The sequence below is a fragment of the Mustelus asterias genome, chromosome 8 (genome assembly GCF_964213995.1).
Source record: "Mustelus asterias chromosome 8, sMusAst1.hap1.1, whole genome shotgun sequence".
Lineage (NCBI taxonomy): Eukaryota > Metazoa > Chordata > Chondrichthyes > Carcharhiniformes > Triakidae > Mustelus > Mustelus asterias.
In genome coordinates, this window is record NC_135808.1 from 3426644 (window position 1) to 3451168 (window position 24525).

Sequence of the window (24525 nt, forward strand, 5' to 3'; positions counted from 1 at the left end):
TCATGTACTTATCTAAAAGTCTCTTAAAAGACCCTATCGAATCCGCCTCCATCACCATTGCTGGCAGCCCATTCCACGCACCCACCACCCTCTGAGTGAAAAACTTACCCCTGACATCTCTGTACCTACTCCCCAGCACCTTAAACCTGTGTCCTCTTGTGGCAACCATTTCAGCCCTGGGTAAAAGCCTCTGACTATCCACTCGATCAATACCTCTCAACATCTTATACACCTCTATCAGGTCACCCCTCATCCTTCGTCTCTCCAAGGAGAAAAGGCCGAGCTCACTCAATCTATCCTCATAAGGCATGCTCCCCAACCCAGGCAACATCCTTGTAAATCTCCTCTGCACCCTTTCTATGGCTTCCACATCCTTCCTGTCATGAGGCGACCAGAACTGAGCACAGTACTCCAAGGTGGGGTCTGACCAGGGTCTTATATAGCATTGATATTTATTCAGCATTTTCCTCTGGATTTGACTTCTTTAACATGCAGTGTTTAATTAAAGTTATTGACTTTTTGTAAGAGATTGTTGCCAGTCTTCCACTTCAAAGGGCTGCTTTGCAACATCTGCCTTCAGTTCAACCCCTTGTTCTGAAACTTTAGCCACCTGATGTAGCGGTCAAGAGGTAAATTGGTGGATGTCTTGCTGGGTCTGCTGATGGTCCTGAATCATTTATCCATCCACTTGTCCAGGTTAGACATGATAGGGATTGCTCTTGCTGTCTCCCTCTTTCACACAGCCTTGTCCATGCTGGATGGCCCAGGAGAAGGAGCACTTCCTCCCCATTAGCAGTCATGTTGCTAGATTCCTCATTCACTATATCCAAGTGACGCCATCATCTTCTGAGTCTTCTCATGATGTGAAGAGTCTAATGTGAGAGGCCGGCGTAGGTTCTCACAGAAGTGACAGTTCATGGTGTTTGGTGCTTAGGCAATTTTCTACAGCTGTGCTACCTCTATCCTTCCTCTGGCATGTTTGAAGTTGTGCATTTGATGGACTTCATTGTTTCTGATTTTGTTCTGCATCCAATTTTCATGAAGGACCTAAGCTGTCTTTGGTGGGATTTTGATTTTAGTCTTCGACTCAAGGTCCTGCAGCTCCAGACACAATCATGGAGTCAGCAAACAGATCCTGTTTTCTGGATGTATACACTTATCTTCATCAATAATGGCTTCTTTAGAGAGCACACTGCCAAGATATGTGAACTTTTCTACAACCTTGAGATTGTTTGGCTATGCAGGAAATTCTTTCAGTGACAGGTAGAATCAGACAGTACAAATCTAAAAGATAAACGGGAACAGCATTCAAAAAGATGAACTGATTGTGCAAATAGAAATAAAGTACAATTTGATACCCATTCACAGAATCACATAGTGCAGAAGAGGCCCTTCAGCCCATCGAGTCTGCACCAACAGTGAGGAACACCTGACCTACTAACCTAATCCCATTTACCAACGCTTGAATGGTCCTGACAGTTCTGACGTGCCAAGTGCTCTTCCGGGTATTTTTTAAAGGACGTGAGGCAACCCACCTCTAACACCCTTACAGACCGTCACCACCCGCTTTGTAAAAACACTTTTTCTCACATCCCCCTTAAATCTCCTGCCCCTCACCTTGAACTTATTTCTCCTGGTGACTGACGCTTCAACTAAGGGGAACAGCTGTTCCTTATCCACCCTGTCCATGTCCATCATAATCTTGTACACCTCGATCAGGTCACCCCTCAGTCTTCTCAGCTCCAACGAAAACAACACAAGCCAATTCAACCTCTTTTCATAACTTAAATATTCCATCCCAGGCAACATCCTGGTGAATCTCCTCTGCACTCTCAATGCAATCACATCCTTCCTATAATTTGGCAACCAGAACTGCACGTAGTACTCCAGCTGTGGCCTCACCAAAGTTCTATATAACTCCAACATGACCTCCCTGCTTTTGTAACCTATCGATTGATAAAGGCAAGTGGCCCAAGTGCCTTTTTCACCGTCCCTCCAACAAGCCCTTCCACATTCAGGGATCTATGGACAAATGTGCCAAGGTCGCTTTTCCTCAGAACTTTCTCATGTCATGCCATTCGTTGAATACTTACTTGTCAAATTGCTGCTTCTAAGTGTATCACCTCACAGTTAAGTCCATCTGCCACTTCTCTGTCCATTTGACCATCCCATCTAGATCTTCCTATAGCTCAAAGCACTCAAGCTCACTGTTAACCACCCAACCAATCTTTGTGTCATCGCAAAGTTACTAATCCTATCCCTCACAGTGATCTATGTCATTCATATAAATGACAAATAATAGGGGACATATCACCATAAGTTCATAAGACATAGGAGCAGAATTAGGCCACTTGGCCCATCGAGTCTGCTCCGCCATTCAATCATGGCTGATACTTTTCTCATCCCCATTCTCTTGCCTTTTCCTCACAACCCCTGATCTCCTTATTAATCAAGAGATCCCTGTGGTACGCCACTGGACACCGGCTTCCAGTCACTAAAGCAGTCTTTTGTCATCACCCTCTCTCTTACAACTAAGCCAATTTTGAATCCATCTTATCAAATTACCCTGTATCCCATGTGCATTTATCTTTATAAGTCTCTCATGTGACCTTGTGAAAGACTTTGCTGAAATCCATACAAGCTACATCAACTTCACTACCCTCTTCTACACACCTGGTCACCTCCAAAAATTCAATCATGATTGTTAGTCATGACCTCCTTCTGACAAATCCATGCTGACTATTCCTGATCAAACTTTACCTCTCCAAGTGGAGATAGATTCGCTCCCTCAGAATTTTCTCCAATAGTTTCCCTACCACTGATGTCAGACGGATTCCCTGGGTTATCTCTACAATCCTTCTTAATTAGCAAAACTACATTAGCTGTTCTCCAGTCTTCTGGCACCTCCCCGATAGCTAGAGAGAAATAAAAAATTTGGATCAGAGCCTTGCAATCTCCTCCCTTGCCTCCCACAGCAGCCTGGGATGCAATTCATCTGGAGCTAGAGATCTGTCCACTTTTGTCCTCCAATACCTTGTCACTGTCTATGTCAATTTATTTCAGTACGATAGCAGTCAGCTGATGTTGTGGGTTTTTCTTTGTTTAAAGTAAAGGGCGGACACTTCAGGTTAAACTGAAATCTAGATTTTCATCTTCAAAATCCAGGTGGAAGAAGCTCGTCCACCTGGGAGCATCCATTGGAAATGTGAGCATAGCTGCCTCTGATTTTTATCAGCATTGTAATCATGTTGACCCATCACTGCTCATGTACCCATTACTCATGTACTTCAACCATTTCTTTGCCTCAATTTTGCTCTTTAATCAATCTGACCACTCCTGACAACCATTTTATTATTATGCTATAAAAGACCTTTGATTCCTTCTTACGTTGGCCAGACTTTTGGATTTCTCTTTATGTTTGCTCTCTTTTATGAAAGGGATATTATAGATTGCAGGGTACACAGTCCACATCTAGAAGGGTGGGTACCATTGAATCTTGGAAAATCTCCAGTATAAAAACTCAAAATATAAGGAATAGTTCTGCTGTATAGCTGGAAGCAGAGAGAGACAGATTTAAGAATGTTTCTGACAGTGCTGCATCTGGCTAAGACAATCCTACATTGCATGTTAACTGCTGGTGTGTTTGGATCTGGAAAAGTTACTCCCTGCAGTTATCACAAGGTGTTCACACTATTAGTCTTTTCATCCTGGTGTGTCTTCTATCAATCAAGAATATTTAAAACATGAAATACACTGAATGGTGCATTTGTGAAGAATGAACCAGTGTTGAATCCAGTGTTGAATCCAGTGTTGAATCCAGTGTTGAATTCATTCCTGGGGTTTGGGATTATTTTATGAAGAACGATTGAACAGGTTGGGCCTATGCCCATTGGAATTTCGAAGACCTGAAGACTTGATAGGGTAGGTATTCATAGGGGAGACGATATTGAGGGGAGACAGTTTAAGAATAAGAGGTCTACCATTTAAGATGGAGATGAGGAGAAAAGTTTACTCTCAAAGGCTTCTTCGCAAGTGGAATGCAAGAAATCTAGCGTTGGGTGACTGTTTGGAGTTTGCACATTCTCCCCGTGTCTGTGTGGGTTTCCTCCGGGTGCTCTGGTTTCCTCTCTCAAATTCAAAAATGTGAAGGTTAGGGGACTGGCCATGCTAAATTGCTCCTTAGTGTCCAAAAATGCTCAGACTAGGGGGATTAGGGGTAAATTCATGAGGTTACAGGGATAGGGTGGGGTTTGGGCCTGGGTAAGATACTCTCTGTAAGAGAGTCAGTGTGGATTTGGTGGGCTGAATGGCCTTCTTCTGCACTGTACTGTAGTGATTCTATGAATTCCCTTCCCTTCCCCAGAACGCTGTGACATAAGAACATACGAACTAGGGGCAGGAGCATTTGGCCCCTCGAACCTTCTCCGCCATTCAGTAAGATCATGGCTGATCTTTTCGTGGACTCAGCTCCACTTACCCGCCCGCTCACCATAACCCATAATTCCTTTACTGTTCAAAAATGCATCTATCCTTGCCTTAAAAACAATCAATGAGGTAGCCTCAACTGCTTCACTGGGCAGGGAATTCCACAGATTCACAATCCTTTGTGTGAAGAAGTTCTTAATTCAGTCCTAAATCTGCTTCCCCTTATTTTGAGGCTATGCCCCTTAGTTCTCGTTTCACTTGCCAGTGGAAACAACTTCCCTGCTTCTATCTTATCTATTCCCTTCATAATCTAAGATCTCCCCTCATTCTTCTGAATTCCAATGAGTATAACCCCAGTCTACTCAGTCTCTCCTCATAAGCCAACCCTCTCAACTCCGGAATCAACCTAATGAATCTCCTCTGCACCCTCTCCAGTGCCAGTATATCCTTTCCCAAGTAAGGAGACCAAAACCGTACACAGTACTCCAGGTGTGGCCTCACCAGCACCTTATACAGCTGCAACATAACCTTGCTGTTTTTAAACTCCATCCCTCTAGCAATAAAGGACAAAATTCCATTTGGCTTCTTAATTACCTGCTGCACCTGCAAACCAACTCCTTGAGATTCCTGCACAAGGACACCCAGATCTCTCTGCACAGCAGCATGCTGCAATTTTTTACCATTTAAATAATAGCCCATTTTGCTGTTATCCCTACCAAAATGGATGACTTCACATTTACCAACATTGTACTCCATCTGCCAGACACTCGCCCACTCACTTAGACTATCTATATCCCTTTGCAGACTTTCAACGTCCTCTGCACACTTTGATCTGCCACCCATCTTAGTGTCATCTGCAAATTTTGACATACTATACACTTGGTCCCCAACTCCAAATCATCTCTGTAAATTGTAAACAATTGCGGTCCCAACACTGATCCCTGAGGCACATCACTAGTCACTGATCGCCAACCAGAAAAACACCCATTTACCCCCACTCTTTGCTTTCTGTTAGTTAACCAATCCTCTATCCATGCTAATATATTACCCGTAACACTGGGCCATTGAATTTATTCAGGGTTGAGTTAGACTGATTTGTATAGACAAGGGAGTCAAGGGTTATGGGGCACAGACAAGAAAGTGATATTAAGACCACAACTAGATCAGCCATGATCTTAATGAATGGTGGAGGAGGCTCAAAGGGCTGAATGGCCTCCTCCTGTTCCTATGTTATGTTCCTGTGTTACTAAAGCACCAGTAGGACAATCAATCCATCTATTGGATCACAACTGATCTGTGCCTCAACTTCATTTAATTGCCTTTGTTCCAAATCACTCAATGCCATCGCCTAATAAAATATACATCAATATTAAATTTGAATTTACCAAGAGTAAGAGGTTTTTGGGGAGAGTACCAGATTTCCATTACCCTTTTTGTGAGAATATGCTTCCAGATTTCAAATGGCTTCACTTTATTTGTAAGATATTGTTCTCTTCCTCCCCCACTGGAGAAAATTCATGGGTTTCTTATCATTTCAAACACCTTTTGTAGGATCACCTTTTAACCTAATGAACTCAAGGGAATGCAAACCAACTTGACATAGGCTGTGCGAATAATTTAGCAATTTATACCCTGGTGTCATTCAAGTAAATCTGTGATCCAGTTCAGACCCTTCCTCTCACAGTATACCTTATTAAGATGTGGTGCTCATAACTCCACATTGTATTCCAGATAGGTTCTGACCAACAGTGTGCAACTGAGGAAGCACACCTATTGTGGGTGTGGGTGTTGTCAGGAGTTGGTTTGGGTGTTTAAAATAGTTTCTCTGAAGTTAGGAGTATTTTTTTCCTACTAACTTTTTCAGAGTAACCATGAGGGTAAAACTGGCAGAATTGTCTGAAGTTAGTGATTTAAATTGCTTTGTTAGATGGTTCCAGCCCAGTGAAGTTGTCTCGGGGAAGTTAGCTTTTCTGGACAATTGCCTTGAGAGATTCCCCAGGGCATCATTGGGTATCCCCCAAATGTAATGCTGGGGAACCAAGAAGTTATGGCTCCATGTAAAGTTCTATCCCATTACGGTCTGAACAAGAGGTGTTCGCAAAGCAGTCATCCAATCTGTGATTGGTCTCCCCAATATGAGCAGTAAAACCAAATTGAAAGAATTATACATAAATTGCTGTATAATCTGGAACAAGTGTTTGGGTCCTTGGAATCTCAGAAGAGAGGAGGTAAAAGGACATGTGTTGCCTTTCCTACACTTGCACGGAAAGCAGCAATGGTAAGAGCAGTGGGTGATTAACAAATGGACCAGGATATTGCAGAGAGATTGAAAGGGGAGGGGAAGGTGGTGACCACACTGGAGTGGCAGAAATGATTGAGGATGATTGGTTGAATACAGTGAATGGTGGGGTTGTAGATGAGGACAAAGGAAACTTTGAAACTGAGAAACTGCTGGAATGGAATGGAGTCCTTACAAGAAGCTGGATGTGAGGAAGTGTAGTTTAAGCAGTGTGGGATATCTGTTGCACTTGTTCTGATGATGCAAGCTTCCATACCAGAGCTTCTTATATGTGCTGAATTCGCAGGAAAACTGATGTAAATCACGATTGTTTTTTCAGTGGGAGTTCAGACTCGAATCTCCCACTCTGTGCAATGCAGAGGTCACAATCGTGAATATCATTAAAAGCTCATGGGGCGGGGCCTATTCAGGCCAGAGTCTGACAGTTCCGGGCCTCACAAGCATTCCCAGGCCAGCCCTGACCCCCCATCCCATTCAGGAGTGCTTCAAACCCCAGCACCCGCGCCCCCACCCCATAAGAGGGAAATAAAATGAGTCGAGCCTTGGAGACCGTGTCAAACTTCAAGAACAGTTTTTATTCCACATGCATGAGGGAGAGATGACTTCGGGCCTGAAATCCCAGGTTGCCTGTGTAGATTTTTCCGAATCACAAAGTTTTACATTATCATATTAATTCCTCAAGTTGAATGCAAGATAGTTCTTTTAATCTCATCATGCAAATACATTGTTCAGTACATCCCTGCTAATCATTTCTCTGGACATTTCCCATTTACCTGATTATAATGTCAAAGCGTTGTGTTTGCCCAACCGATCTACAACGATGTGTTAATTGCTCCCCCCTTCTGCTCGGTGATCATGTTTTCCAGAAGACTATGACCTCCCTAGACTGTATGGAGCCTGATTGTCTAATGCTGGTTCTCCCATTGTGGTGATAACTTGGAAAGATCTCCTGCGCATTACTATTGTTAGAAGTTGATAGCATATGTTAGTTGTTATCTGTCGGCAGAGCAGGCCCCTAGCTGTCTGCATTAACCCTTTTCTTCCCTCTGGTGAGGCCTATCTCTCTGGGCTTGTCCTATGTACCTCTGCATGTATTACACTGAAATCAAACAAAATATGAACGAACAAAAAATTAAAATATAAAAGATATGATCCCTGATATTGCCCTGCAACACTCCCCAGCAGTGACGATCCAGCAACTTTCTGGGGAGGCTTTTACTTCCGTATCCTCCATGACTTAAGGAGGGGTCTCCAGTGGCAAAGAGTGTATCTGCAGTCCTGATACCATTACTCGGGAGTTTCCCCTCTGGTGAATGGGGCATGCCTGCTTGGCTCTGCCAGAGAAAAGAAATTTCTAACTCCCCTACAAAGCCATCTCAACAGAAAGAGAAATGTCTCATTCTACCCTCCGCTTCCCCAAGTGTGGAAGAAATCACCCTGCCTCTATAAAAATACTGTTGGTCTGTGAAGATGGTCCTCAACTGTGTTTTAATTGATTTAATTGGTCACTTCCATCTATGTGCTGTCCTTCCCACTACTGGTAGAATGGCATGGGAGGGGGACTACACTGGGAAACCTTCCAAATACAGCTCCCACACATTTTACTGAAAAACTTCCCTATCCACTGTCCAGCCTGTGCCACCTGGGTGCTGGAAAAAATATTGCGTCTGTGAATTCTCCCCCAAACATTTTAAGTGTGTGTTTTTATGGTGTTGCTCTGGCGAGACTGTAAGATCCCACCCGAGGCCAATGGGGATTTCCGTTGTGGGACTCTCACCCGCAGCCGAGTCCAGGATGGGCAAGGTGGTAGAGTTCAGGCCTAAGTGTCGAATTTGCGTGAAAACTGGAATAAATCACGCTGGTTTTTTCAGTGGGCGTTTCAAAATGAATCTCCCACTCTCTGTGCACTGCAGAATGCACCAGCGTGATTCACGCTGAAAATGAGGGGATGGGAGGCCAGTAGCATCGTGCTGAGCGGGCCACTGCGCCTGCGCCAATCTGTCTGCGCTGAGATCGGCGCATGCACAGTGGCCTCTGACTGCCTCCCAACCGCTGGCCAGCCCTGCAATCTCCACAACGCCGGCTGTCCACACCCACTGTCCAGTCGCTGGCCCCCCAACCATGTCCGGCCCAGCCTTGACCCCCTACCCCTCCAGCAGCCACGATCTCCCGCCCTCCCCCGATTCCCTGCCCCACAGTCCCGACCCCCCCACCCCTCACCTTGATGGCCGACCCGATTCCTGGCCTCCCTCCCTCCCCCACCGATCCTCTCTGCAGAACGGCAGCGGGGCCACCCACGCCCACCGATTGTCCCTTCAATTGACATTGCCTAATGCTGTGAGGAAAAAGGAGATAATTGTGGGGATAGCTCAGCATTTAAAATTGCCAGAAACACAATCAGGATCACTGGAGACGGCTGGAATTCAATTCCAAATGAAACAGCTTGAACATGAAAAAGAATTAAAGCAGCTTGAATTCGAAATATAGGAAAAAGCGAGACTAGCGAAAGTCAAGGAAAGGGAAGCAATTGCAGCAGTAAAAGCAGAGAAAGGGAGGGACAGCAGCCAAAAGAACTGAAACAGTTTGAATTACGAAAAGAAAAAGAAATGAGACTTCTTCACTTATAGATCAGGGAAAAGGAAAAGAAAAAATAGCGCCAGCTGAATAAAAAGAAAGGAAACCTCCAGCAGAAGAAAAAGAAAAGAGAGAATTTGAACTTCAGAAACTGGAAAGACAATTTGAACTTGAAATGTTAGAAGTACAAATGTGTAAAACTGCGAGACAAGCAGCAAAAAGAGTGGATGGTCATGAATTAATTCATAAATCAAAGTCTGGTTTCCAACATCAGTTTCACCATATGAAGGGTAGAAACTGGAGAAAGGAGAAATCCTCAGGTGGTAAAGAGACCTTGTGGAAGATAATAAAGACAGTGTACCTCAGGCTAAAAAGGAAATACAGGAGGGTGGAAGAGAAATTAAAAGTCTCAGATGTTTTCACTGTAATAAATTAGAACATGCAAAGTCACAGTTTGCACAAACAAGTTAACTGAAGTACATGGGCCTATATAACAATCTATATTGGTAAGGATGAATAGTATATAATAAATATATATGAATCTATTATACGATCACAGAAGGCATGCATGTAAGCTCCACCGTGTTAAACAGAAGTACATAATATAAAAGAACACAAAATGGATACTAGCTTATACTAGCTGGGTTACCCACATTCCTGAACACAATTAGCTGGGAAAATCATAAGCTTGTGTACAACAGCAGGGACAGCTGCTTTTCTTATCTGTTTTTGGATACACAAAAACAAGTTCTACAGACCCGAAAACAAGTTCTACAGACCCCTCTCCACTCCCCTTGCTTGTCTATACCTCAGAGTGCCTGACATACTCCTGAGTGAGTTCTGTTGCTCTCTTCATGGCCTGTTGGATTATATTGCCTTGTGTTCCATCAATACACAGGGAATCATCCCGCCAGGCCCCCAAATAGGTAACCTGACTTTCTTCCTGGGAGTGAAATTCTCCCACTGTTAAATTCTCCCACTTGCAGACAGAAGCTGTGACTGCCACCACAAAGTAGGCCCCCCGAGATTATCTCTGTCTCTGGCATGGCAAAATACCACTGAGTCGGTCCGACCTGTATGGCTTTAAAAGCTTCCTTCAATGGCAGAACATCAACTATCACCTTGCGGTTATTTGTCAAGGGTTCAAGGGTCCTACAGGCACACACCAAGTAATGTGCTGACTCTGAACAGCACTCCACAGTGCTCATGTATGCCAGGCCTCCTTGATGTGTTATGTATCCCCTGGTTCCAGTCTGGTAAACCCAGCCCTCTTGCACCTTTGGATGGGTTCTCCAGTGGGACTGCCATCATAAACTTTATTGCTCCTTCTACTGGCTCGCCACCTGGTCTTGTGACCACCAGTTCGTGCCTGTCCCTGTGTATGTTAAGGAGGTTTACTTTATAGAGGGGGGTGAATAAGTGCCGCGGAATAGTCCTGAATCTCAAGTCCTCAACATCAGCCCGGATGCTGTCAATCAAATCTCTAGCAAGGGTATCACAGGCCTGGATCTTTGATCCTCTGCTTGTGTGGTGTTAATTATACCCACAGATACTTCGCCCAAGGCCTGCAGGAGCCCTTCTCCCTGTAGATTTATGGCAGTCAGTGCAGACTCAGTCCTTTGTGCCCATATTGTAGCCCTTTTCCAACTTCCGCAGCTACCCAGGGGGCGTAACTGTTGGTCTCAGTTAGCTGCACTAAATTCATGACTGAATTTGCACTGCCAAATAACCCTGCAATGTCTCCTAAACTGCTCCTTTTATGTTGCCTGCATACCCCTGACTCAGGAGTTAATTGTAATTGTATCATCTATGGCCTCCTGTAGTCTGATTTTTACCCACATAATGGCACTGGGATGATCATGGCACTTGGAGTGTAGAACTTCTAATAACACTGAGACGTTATGCGATATTTCTAAAGATGTCACAACATCATGTAATAGGGTTTTAGGTTTCCCAATCCTAACTAGTCCGTCTGGGGAGAGTTCAACCAATTGAGGGCACCGGGTAGGCTTTTGATATCCACAAATACTAAGATTATAACACCTGACATCACTACATCCCAGTCTATCTATTACATGGGTACGGTATTCCTGACAGTACTGACCTCCTCAGCCAGGTTCCCACACAAAAGGAGGGACATTGGCTCATCCTGCCGTTAAATTTAAATATGGACCGAATACCCACACCCCCTCTTTTGGTTCCGTCATGTTACATCTATAAGCCCACATACCCAACACTGTGTCTGCATCCTATATCCCCTTGATAACCAAGTGTCTCTCTGAGTCCTTTTCTGTTTTTAGTTCCAACTCGGAAGGTGATGAACCAGTGTCCCTTTCATAATTCCTGTGGGAAACATCATCTCGTGGGCTGTTTTACGATGTCAGATCTCCAATCTGTATTAGCCCATCCGCAGCCCGGATCTTTGATCCTAATTGGAATTCCGGGTTTTTCGAGGGGCACGGAAACGGTGTGTGCTGACATGGTCTTTCCCCAAACTGGCTTAATCACTTGTGTCTGATGGCAGGCGGGACTCGATCTGAAATCCTGTCCCTCCTGTGGGGATCTGGACGTATTGTCCCGGGCGCAGGCTGGTATCTCCCTCCACATATACATCCACACCTCCCATGTCTTTGTAAGGGTCACCAAGGGAGTAAGAGCCTCGGAAAAAGGTAACATTAGCCCTGCCAGTCGGGGAGAGAGTTAGGTCTCTTAAGATTTCTTAGATGACTTTAACTGGGTATAGTGGGGGCGATTCTCCTATTGCAACGTCCACATTTTTGAGCGTGTCGGGTCGGGGGATTCGCGTGTCAGCCATTTCGCGGGTTCCCTGCAAACATTTACAACCCGCACGCATTTCGCAACCGGAAAAAGATGGCGTCGCCGGGACTGCGCTGAAAACCGGCGTCCCACGATTGTTGATTTGCATCATTACCATAGTTTAGCATTTCATTATCGGGATCGACACGACAATCTCCGCCCACGTTAACGTCTCCCACCTCTTTGGTATGATGTCACTTTGACACGAATCAGAGTAGATATATAAAAGTCTCAACCTGATGCAGCAGCCTTGAACTGGCGTGAGGAGGTAAGCGCTGCGAGCAGAGTGTGGGGATGTTGTAGGCAGGCCCTGGAGATGTTTGGTGGGCTTCCTCCTGCTGTCTTCAGGTGCTGGCCTGTGGACCAGTGATATCTGTGTTGCTCGGGGGCAGCTTCTCATTTCTCAGAGCTCTCTGGGTGAGGGTCCCTGAGGGAGTCTTGCTCAGCCTTCCCCTCCAGGGCACTGTGCAGTGGCACTGTCTTGCCACAGGGAGTGGTCAGGGACTACACTGAGTGCTGGGGTTCCGGGTTGGGACAGGAGTGCACCTTGTACTGACTGAGGCCTAACCAGATGAAGCAGCTGCTGCTCCAGGCCGAGGTGCCGAGGTTCAGACATGGACTGTGATGCGCTATCAATAAGGTGAAAGACTACCTGTGTGCCAATACAACTGCAGGTTTTTATTCACAACAGAATCAGGAGCAGATCCCAACAAATAACCAACCTGGACTGAACAAGCGGGAGGAGACAGCCACCTTTATACCAGGTGCCGAGGGGAGGAACCAACCCGGGAGGGGATGTGGCCAGGTGTGACAAACACACAACGGTGGTCCATATAGGACAAAGGCACAACTGAGGTCCACCACATTCACCCCTTCCTTTACAAAAACAACACGGGGGTGAAGCGGAAACAATATCACAAGTCCAGACGAACCGGTGGCTTGATCCGCCGTCGCGATCGTCGTAGTGCAGGTCGCAGAGTCGTCCGAGCAGGGAGCGATGTCGGCCCAGGCTCCGTACAGTGAGCGTCGAGAGAAGGCGCCAGATGGTGTGAAGCGGACTGATCCGTCGTCCCGTCCAGTCGTCGGGTACTGCGTGGCGACGGCTCCGGCGACTCAAGCGAGCTGTACACAGGGGCGAGAGGAGTGAGCAGTGGCCCTGGTGGCGTATGGAGAACAGTGGGAACCGGAGCTGGGGGGTGGGGGGCCGCAACAGGCTCTGGGCGCACTACATTGGGGACAGGGAGTGAGGGAGGAAGAGGCGCAGCAATCTCCGAGTGGACAACACCGGGAACATTGGGGCGGAAGGACGAGATGGCCTCAGGGGCACCCGCGGGTGCCAAGTCATGGACAGAAACCGTGTCCTCCCGCCCATCAGGGTACGCTACATAAGCGTATTGAGTATTAGCGTGGAGCAATTGGACCTCCTCGACCAAGGGGTCTGCCCTATGGGTCCGGACATGCTTCCGAAGCAGGACGGGCCCCGGGGACATCAGCCAATCCGGGAGCGAAGTACCCGAGGAGGACTTCCTGGGAAACGAAAACCTCCGCTCGTGAGGGGTCGTATTGGTCGCTGTACACAAGAGTGACCTAATGGAATGTAATGCATCCGGGAGGACGTCTTGCCAACGGCTGACTGGAAGGCCCCTAGACTGTAGCGCTAATAGAACAGCCTTCCAGACGGTTGCGTTCTCCCGCTCTACTTGACCATTACCACTGGGGTTATAGCTAGTGGTGCGGCTGGAGGCAACGCCTTTGGCGAGCAGGTACTGCCTCAGCTCGTCACTCATGAAAGAGGACCCACGGTCGCTATGAACATAGGATGGGAAGCCGAACAGGGTGAAGAGCGTGTTCAGGGTCCGAATCACTGTAGCCGTGGTCATGTCCGGGCAAGGGAAGGCAAAAGGGAAACGTGAGTATTCATCAATGATCTGCTCCGGATGCGGTAAGCTAGGCCACTTCGTTAAAGTCTGCCGGGCGAAGCCGATTCCGAAGCCTCGTGGCGCCACGTGTGTTCCGCGGACGCAGCCATCTTTAATGCAGGCGGCGGCTGCGCGTGAATCGCCATCTTTAATGCGGTCACCGGAAGTGCGGGAATCACTGTAGCCGTGGTCATGTCCGGGCAAGGGAAGGCAAAAGGGAAACATGCAAAGTCACAGTTTGAGGAAAGCACTGAGAAGACTGATAGGATAAGCCAGTGGGGTTTATTAAAGTGCTAAAGGAAAGCCCAATTAAAACGAAAGAGGTGCAAAAGAGCGTACAGCCTGGTCAGGGTTGATAAGAAGGTGCCAGATCCCTTTAAAGAATTTACTTGTGTCAGTAAAGTTTACTTGTGTACCAGGAGGAGTAGGTAAAGAGGTTAAAATTTTAAGCGATATGGGAGCAAGTCAATCTTTGGTGGTCAGAGATGAGGAGTTATGTAGTTTGGAAGGAGTATTGCCAGAAAAGGTAGTGATATGTGGAATTCAGAGTGAGAAGAGTAGTGTTCGATTATATAAGGTGAGGTTGGAGAGTCCAGTGAAGAATGGTGAAGTGGTAGTAGGAGTAATAGAGAAATTGTCTTGTCCAGGAATACAGTTTATCTCGGGTAATGATACAGCTGGATCACAGGTGGGAGTGATGCCTACTGTGGTTGAAATGCCAGTGGAGAATCAAACAACTGAGTTGTTGAAGGACACACATCTGGGATTATTCCTGATTGTGTAGTAACAAGGTCACAAAGTCACAGGCTAAGACAAGAGGAGAAATCAAAGAGTGAAGATAAGGAAGTTGAAGTTCAATTATCAGAAACAATTTTTGATCAGATGGTTGGAAAAGAACAAGAATGGTGGAGGATAAGGTGGATATTTTTAGTTCGGGGAAGTAGGCAGAGTTACAATAGAAAGATATAGAAATAAAACAGTTGTAACAAAAAGCATACACAGAAGAAGAATCTGAGTGTATATCAGAATGTCATTACCTTAAAAATGATGTCTTAATGAGGAAGTGGAGAAAAGTGGGCAGAAGTTTATCAACTGGTATTGGCGGTAGGGTATAGAAAGGAGGTTTTGCAAGTAGCACATGAGGTACCAATAGGAGATAATTTGGGAATAAGGAAAACTCAAGCTAAAATACAAAAACATTTTTATTGTCCTGGACTGCATAAAGATGTTGTTAAATTTTGCCAGTCATGTCACAGATGTCAGGTCATAGGGAAACTGCAACCGGTGATAAAACCAACCCCCTTAATACCCATTCCAGCATTTGAGGAACCTTTTACAAGGGTCTTAATTGATTGCATAGGACCCCTCCCTTCAACAAAAAGTATGAATCAATGTCTTTTGACCATAATGGATGTGTCGACTAGATTTCCAGAGGCCATTCCATTATGCAACATTACAGCTAAAAGGATTGTCGAGTTACCTAATCTTTTACTAGATAGGGACTACCCACAGAAATACAATCAGATCAAGGATCAAATTTTACATCGAAGTTATTCAAGGAGGTTAAGCGGGATAGCTTAGGAATAAAACAATTTAAATCAACTGTGTATCATCCAGAATCGCAGGGAGCATTAGAGCGGTGGCATCAAACTTTAAAGACAATGTTGAGGGCTTATTGTCAAGACTATCCAGAGGATTGGGATCAAGGAATTCCATTTGTACTCCTTGCAATTGGGATGCACCTAATGAGTCAACCAAATTCAGTCCATTTGAATTTGTTTTTGGTCATGAGGTAAGGGACCACTTAAATTAGTTAAGGAGAAATTGATGAGTGAGTGTTCTAAGACTACATATTTGGACTATGTATCAAATTTTAGGGAAAGGTTGAATAGAGCAGGTGAATTGGCTAAGTTGAACAGCATGCGATGAAACAGGAAGCGGATAAGAAATCAAAAGTTCATTGTTTTGCTAGTGGGGATAATGTCTTAGTATTGCTACCTGTGGTGGATGAACCTTTAAAAGCAAGGTTTAGTGGGCTTTATCAAATTGAAAGGAAATTGACTGAGGTGAATTATTTGATAAGAATGCCTACAGAAGGAAAATTCAGAGTGTGTAATATGAATATGCTTAAAAGGTATTTTGATAGGGAAGGAGAGCAGAAGAAGAGTGTTTTAGTGGTTATAACTCAGAGTGAAGAACTGAATACAGATGACTCTGAATTTAACATTCCTCAAATTAAATTGGATAATGAGGACATTCTAAAAATTGGGATAAATTACTGAATTACCTTGCAGAGGAAAATCGAACTGACATGAAAGAGTTATTAATATCACATGAACAAGTATGTGGGAATATGCTGGGAAGTGCTAAGATAATTGCAGCAAGAGATAGTTGCAGCAAGTGTTGTTCCAATTAAACAACATCCTTGCAAATATGACCTTTTCAAGTTGACACAGGTTCAGATGGAAAAGCTAATGTTTACTTGGTCTGAGATGCAGCAACCAAAAGTCTTGAGCAATCGCATACAACTGGTGGAGCTGGAGAAGGAGAACCAGTTGCTGGAAAATAATGTGAACAAAGAAAGTGAGCAGGTGTAGAGACAAGTTGACTGTTTTGGAACATGTTCCCAAATTGTTCAAATTGCCTGAACATAAATTGCAGGACTGTCAAAAACAGCTCTTCATAGATGGGAAAAAAGTGTGGATAAAAAGGAGATTGAAGAGTGGAAGTATGAACTAATGTGAATCAAAGGAAAGGACAGCAATATGGAATTAGACTGTTTGCCAAAACTGTAAAATGAACTGCTGGCCTGATAATTATATACAGTGTGCAGGGATATGGAAATCCAGTGAAACTGCACTGTACGTAGCTGGTGTTTGAGTAATTTACTGGTTTTTGCAGCAGTATGACTGCCAAAGTGATCTCTGGAATCATGGTTGACATGGGTTCTGACACCAAGGAAGACAATCTGCTATGTGTCTTTACCAAAGGATGTGCAGAAAGTGTTGGTGCAAATTCTTTTTTTCCCTTTTAGATTGCAACTGTTCATGATTCTGCCATTCTCACTTCTGCTAGGCACATCTTTTGTTTCTTTACCTGTCCCATTAACGCTTCCTTGATCCTTGATGCACGTTAATCTCTTCTGTCATTTAACTCGCTTGGTCTTCCACCCCATCACAGGGCCCTTTTGGTCACTTTCCACTCTTTCTCCATTTCATTTGCTTCAAGAATATCAGATTTCTACTTTTCCCATTTCTGATGAAAGCTCAGTGACTGAAACATTAACTCTGTTTCCTCTCTCCAGAGATGCTTTCTGATCCATCATTAAAGAAGAAATAGCAGGCCATCTGGATAAGAATGGTTCGATTAAGCAGACGCAGCACGGATTCATGAGGGGAAAGTCGTGCTTGACGAACTTGTTGGATTTTTATGAAGATGTGACTAGTGCGGTTGACGAAGGGGAACCGGTGGATGCGGTGTTTTTGGATTTCCAAAAGGCCTTTGATAAGGTGCCTCACAAAAGGTTGCTGAAGAAGATTGGGTCACACAGAGTTGGGGTAGGGTGTTAGCGTGGATTGGGGATTGGCTATCCGACAGGAAGCAGAGAGTCGGAATAAATGGGTGCTTTTCTGGTTGGCAGATGGTAACTAGTGGCGTGCTGCAGGGATCGGTACTGGGGCCTCAACTATTTACCATTTATATAGACGATCTGGAGGAAGGGACTGAGTGTAGGGTAACAAAGTTTGCAGACGACACAAAGATAAGTGGAAAAGTGAATCATGTGGAGGGCGTAGAAGGTCTGCAGAGAGATTTGGACAGGCTGAGTGAGTGGGCGAGGATCTGGCAGATGGAGTATAATGTTGACAAATGCGAGGTTATTCAATTTGGAGGAAATAATAGCAAATTGGATTATTATCTAAATGGAAAAAAATTACAACATGCTACTGTGCAAAGGGACCTGGGGGTCCTTGTGCATGAGACGCAAAAATCCAGTCTGCAGGTGCAACAGGTGATCAAGAAGGCAAATGGGATGTTGGCCTATATCGCAAGGGGGATAGAATATAAAAGCAGAGATGTCTTGCTGCATCTGTACAGGGCATTGGTGAGGCCGCAGCTGGAATATTGTGTGCAGTATTGGTTCCCTTATTTGCGGAAGGATATATTGGCCTTGGAGGGAGTGCAGAGAAGGTTCACCAGGTTGATACCAGAGATGAGGGGTGTTGATTATGAGGAGAGACTGAGCAGATTGGGTTTGTACTCGTTGGAATTTAGAAGGCTGAGGGGGTATCTTATAGAGACCTATAAGATAATGAAGGGGCTGGATAGGGTAGAGATGGAGAGATTCTTTCCACCTAGAAAGGAAGCTAGAACTAGAGGGCACGGTAGCACAGTGGTTAGCACTGCTGCTTCACAGCTCCAGGGTCCCGGGTTCGATTCCCGGCTCGGGTCACTGTCTGTGTGGAGTTTGCACATTCTCCTCGTGTCTGCGTGGGTTTCCTCCGGGTGCTCCGGTTTCCTCCCACAGTCCAAAGATGTGCGGGTTAGGTTGATTGGCCAGGTTAAAAAAATTGCCCCTTAGAGTCCTGGGATGCGTAGGTTAGAGGGGTTAGTGGGTAAAATATGTGGGGGTAGGGCCTGGGTGGGATTGTGGTCGGTGCAGACTCGATGGGCCGAATGGCCTCCTTCTGCACTGTAGGGTTTCTATGGGTTTCTATGGGCACAGCCTCAAAATAAAGGGGGGTCAGTTTAGGACAGAGTTGAGGAGGAACTTCTTCTCTCAGAGGGTGGTGAATCTCTGGAATTCTCTGCCCACTGAAGTGGTGGAGGCTACCTCGTTGAATATGTTTAACTCACGGATAGATGGATTCCTGATCGGTAAGGGAATTAGGGGTTATAGGGATCAGGCGGGTAAGTGGAACTGATCCACTTCAGATCAGCCATGATCTTATTGAATAGTGGGGCAGGCTCGAGGGGCTAGATGGCCTACTCCTGCTCCTATTTCTTCTTATGTTCTTATGTAAGTTTTTCACTCAGAGGGTGGTGGGTGAGTGCAATCGGATGCCGTCAGTGGTGGTGGAGGCAAACTCGATAGGGACTTTTAAGAGACTTCTGGATGAGTACATGGAACTTAATAGGATTGAGGGTTATAGGTAAGCCTATTTATAAGCCTAGGTGGGTAGGGACATGACCGGCGCAACTTGTGGGCCGAAGGGCCTGTTTGTGCTGTAGTTTTTCTATGTTCTATGTTCTAACATGTTTCTTTGTTGATTGTGAAATGCAATCTTTATAATTGTAATGTACTTTTGCACCTGTATTTTGTACTGTTTTGTAATAAACAGAGTTCCCCTTGAAGGAGGAAAAATATACAGATGGGTACACATAAGATGGTTGCCTGGCACACAAGCAGTCACCTGGGAAAGAGACATTAAACAGACACTGACTTTCAGTACAAACAGCCACCTGAGATTAAAACATAAAGGACAGACAGCTATCCAAAGTTAAACATGCAGGAATCAAATCTTACAGAAAGCCAGCCAGGGCTTAAAGATAAGGACAATAGGGATAGATAATGAGATTAACTACAGGTGGGATTGGGAATACATAACTGCAGGAAAACCAATTACTGTAAACTACTGTATGAATAGACCAAAACTAAAGTCATTGATAGTCACTGATGTAGGAAATGTATCCATTCATAGAACAATGCGATGTTAACATGCTTATGTCTGTATCTGTCTGTATTTGTCTATAATGATGTGTTTAACGATCGATCACCTACTTGATTACAACGATGTGATAATGGCTAGATGTCCGGTCCATCTATTGTGTAAAGGGTATAAAGATGGACCGCTCCTATTGTCTCATTGAGAGAAGGTTTTGCTGCTTGTTAGTGCCTTTTCTCCACGAAGCTTCGTTAAATAAAACTGTATTGTTGAAACCTTCAAGCCTGACTCACAAGTGGCATTTTTCCCACAACACCCTAAAAGCCAGAGCTGTGTCTAAGCTGCAGTAATGGACACACAGCCAGTCACGCCACGAAGATGCATTCGAGGAAAGCAGCCCCAATATTCGCTGAGGCCGATCAAGAGCGCCTGCTTGATGCCATGGAGGAGAGGCGTCAGCGTCAAGGTTCATGAACGGCAGGTCATGTTTGACTAATTTGGTGGAATTCTTTGAGAACATCACATGTGCAGCGGACAATGGGGAACCTGTGGATGTGGTGTATCTGGATTTCCAGAAGGCATTTGACAAGGTGCCGCACCAAAGACTGCTGCATAAGATAAAGGTGCACGGTGTTATGGGTAATGTATTAGCATGGATAGAGGATTGGTTAACTAACAGAAAGCAAAGAGTTGGCGATCAGTGACTAGTGATATGCCTCAGGGATCAGTGTTGGGACCGCAATTGTTTACGATTTACAGAGATGATTTGGAGTTGGGGACCAAGTGGAGTGTGTCAAAATTCGCAGATGACACTAAGGTGGGTGGAAGAGCAAAGTGTGCAGAGGACGCTGAAAGTCTGCAAAGGGATATAGATAATCTAAGTGAGTGGGCGAGGGTCTGGCAGATGGTGTACAATGAAACTGTACACAGTACTCCAGGTGTGGCCTCACCAGCACCTTATACAGCTGCAACATAACCTTGCTGTTTTTAAACTCCATCCCTCTAGCAATGAACGACAAAATTCCATTTGCCTTCTTAATTACCTGCTGCACCTGCAAACCAACTCCTTGAGATTCCTGCACAAGGACACCCAGGCCCCTCTGCACAGCAGCATGCTGCAATTTTTTACCATTTAAATAATAGTCCATTTTGCTGTTATTCCTACCATGGATGACCTCATATTTACCAACATTGTACTCCATCTGCCAGACCCTCGCCCACTCACTTAGACTATCTAAAATGTGAGGTCATCCATGGTAGGAATAACAGCAAAATGGACTATTATTTAAATGGTAAAAAATTGCAGCATGCTGCTGTGCAGAGGGACCTGGGTGTCCTTGTGCAGGAATCTCAAGGAGTTGGTTTGCAGGTGCAGCAGGTAATTAAGAAGGCAAATGGAATTTTGTCCTTCATTGCTGGAGGGATGGAGTTTAAAAACAGCGAGGTGATGTTGCAGCTGTATAAGGTGCTGGTGAGGCCACACCTGGAGTGCTGTGTACAGTTTTGGTCTCCTTATTTGAGAAAGGATATACTGGTACTGGAGGGGGTGTAGATGAGATTCACGAGGTTGATTCCGGAGTTGAGAGGGTTGGCTTATGAGGAGAGACTGAGTAGACTGGGGCTATACTCATTGGAATTCGGAAGAATGAGGGGAGATCTTATAGAAACATATAAGATTATGAAGGGAATAGATAAGATAGAAGCAGGGAAGTTGTTTCCACTGGCAGGTGAAACTAGAACTAGGGGGCATAGCCTCAAAATAAGGGGAAGAAGATTTTGGACTGAGTTGAAGAGGACCTTCTTCACACAAAGGGTTGTGAATCTGTGGAATTCCCTGCCCAGTGAAGCACTTGAGGCTCCCTCATTGAATGTTTTTAAGGCAAGGATAAATTTTTGAACAGTGAAGGAATTAAGGGTTATGGTGAGCGGGCGGGTAAGTGGAGCTGAGTCCACAAAAAGATCAGCCATGATCTTATTGAATGGCGGAGCAGGCTCGAGGGGCCAGATGCTCCTGCTCCTAGTTCTTATGTTCCCCAGCCAGGGGCCTCGCCCAAGGGGTGCAGCCGCCACTGCATTTTGGGAGGAGGTGGCAGAAGCGGTGAATCCCTGGAGCCTGACACCGTGCTCTGGCCGGCAGTGTCGGAAAAAACTGTACGACCTTCTTTGAGCAGCAAGGGTGAGTGAGCTTCCCACTTGGAGCCCCGCACATGCTTGGCACAGATCTCAAACCCTGCTTAGACACCTGAATGGCAGGGGACAATGCACCCTTCCCCCAGGAACAGAATGTAACCCCTCCCCCTCAGCCCTCAACGAGCACCCTTCAGTGGTGACCCTTTTCCCCGTAACTGCCAGCACAACTCCCGAGACACAGGCACGCATTGCACACCATGCACTTCAATATATTAATGCTTGCGAGACACCTTATGCTCCCACAGGAGAAAAGCACACATGTCTGTATTGGGGACGGGGGGGTGGCAGTGATGTCTGTATGTGAGACGGCACAGACTGGTGGTGGTGTGCCTGACCTGCGGCAGCTGACCAGTGTTGAAGAGCGTGCCATGGAGCTGGCAGGGGAGCTGTGCACGGCCCACATCAAAGTTTATGTACTGCCCTGTCCGGGCAAACAGGGCACCAGTGACCTTCCGCACACATCTGTGTACGGAGGCCTGGGAGATCCCAACGAGGCCACCACTGGGTGCTTGAAATGAGCCAGAAGTGAAACATTCAAGGCATCTGTTACCTTCACGTCCACAGGGAGTGGGTGGCCGCCCCTCCCCTGAGGTGCCAGGTGTGCAAGCACCTCACAAAGGTGCCGCACCGTGCTCTTGGAGAGCCGCAGCCGGCGACGGCACAGCTCCTCCGAAAGGGCCTTGAATGAATTGCAGGGCCTGTACCTCCTTGTCCTCAGCACCCTCTGCCTTCTGTGTAATCTTTCGAGAGCCTGCTCACCCACCTCCTGGCCCTCAGCAGCAGCCCATTGCCCTCCTTCCTGTGGGACTGAAAGTGGCTGCTCCTGCGGTGGTTCCTCCACACCCGCCAGCTCCTCCTCCTCCGCTGCCACCTAATGGCCAGCTGCAAATCGATCAGTCCAAGATCCATCTGCACACTGGGGTTTGGAAAGAGCATAGAATGACGGATTAATGTCATTGGCTGCATAGGCCCAGCAACACCCCAATCCCTCACTTGGGGCAGTTCACCCACTTGTGGGTGCTGGCAACACCACACAATCCATGGTGCCATGCGTGACCCGATTAGATTGTGTGAGATTCCCATCATGACAATTGCAGGCACAGATTATGCAGGTCGCTGTGCAGCCGTGGGCAATGCGCACCCTTGAGCCATTGCCATGTGTGCAACTGCAGCATCCGTTACAGGCATGTGTTGCTGGTCCGTGTCACAGGGAAGGGACAGACTGCAAATCATCACCAGATGGGTGCCCAGTGACAGCAGATTCCATGCAGTCTGTGGTGGACCTCAGTTGTGCCTTTGTCCTATATGGACCACCGTTGTGTGTTTGTCATACCTGGACACATCCCCTCCCGGTTTGGTTCCTCCCCTCGGCACCTCGTATAAAGGTGCTGTCTCCTCCCCCTTGTTCAGTCCAGGTTGGTTATTTGTTGGGATCTGCTCCTGATTCTGTTGTGAATAAAAGCCTACACTTGTATTGGCACACCGGTAGTCTTTCGCCTTATTGATAGCGCATCAATTTTATTCACAACAGTTGACCAACATGGAGCAGTTTCTAAAACCCGACAAGTTAACATTAGACCCTCAAGAGGTCGGAGCCTCTGATAAATTTGACCATTGGCTGGACTGCTTCGAAGCATTCGTCGACACCGCTATGGCCATCGACACCGACGACGCTAAACTCCACGTGCTCCGCGCCCGGGTTAGCGAAGCAGTCTACCGTATCTTCCGGGATGCTGCTACATACGCGGACGCTGTCGAACTCCTAAAAGGGCAGTTTTGAACGAGCCCTAACGTGGTCTACGCCAGACATCTCCTAACTACCCGCAAGCAGCAGCCAGGAGAATCGTGCGCCCAATTTCTGCGCGCCCTGCGGGTCCTAGCTCGAGCTTGCGACTGTAAGGCTGTTACAGTAGCTCAGAACACGGAGGACCTGATCCGCGACGCCTACGTTCCGGGCATTGAGTCTACTTACATTCGGCAGCGTCTGCTTGAACAAGATGGCCTGGATCTCCGGAAAACGGCCACGATGGCTGAAACGCTAGAAGCGGCCTCCCGCAATCTCGGGTCCTACCCCGCATCCCGTTCCATCGACGGCTCCACCGCGACGGCTGTTCCAGCGGGGCCCAAATGTTACTTTTGTGGCCTATCCAAGCACCCTTGGCGTCGCTGCCCGGCGAAGGATGCGATCTGCTCTGGATGCGGTAAGCTAGGCCACTTCGTTAAAGTCTGCCGGGCGAAGCCGATTCCGAAGCCTCGTGGCGCCACGTGTGTTCCGCGGACGCAGCCATCTTTAATGCAGGCGGCGGCTGCGTGTGAATCGCCATCTTTAATGCGGTCACCGGAAGTGCGGGAATCGCCATCTTTGATGCGGTCACCGGATACGAGGGAATCGCCATCTTTGAGACTGTCATCAAGACGCGCCGAGCAGGAAGCTTTATCCGTGACGTCATCAGACGTGGACGAAGATGGATTCTTCCTGGATTCGACGGTGGCATCGATTTGCCTGGACCAGTCGCAGCCTCACCAACTCTCCAAGTCAATAATGGAGATCAAGGTAAATGACCATGCAGAAAACTGCCTGTTCGACTGTGGGAGCACAGAAAGTTTTATACACCCTCGCACAGTGCGTCAATATGCC

The 24525-nt window shown here is 46.4% G+C and overlaps 1 protein-coding gene across 1 annotated transcript in view; it reads right to left on the bottom strand.

Moving 5' to 3' along the window:
* Nucleotides 1-24525, bottom strand: part of LOC144496746 (butyrophilin subfamily 1 member A1-like) — a 284881-nt gene that overhangs the window by 181726 nt on the left and 78630 nt on the right.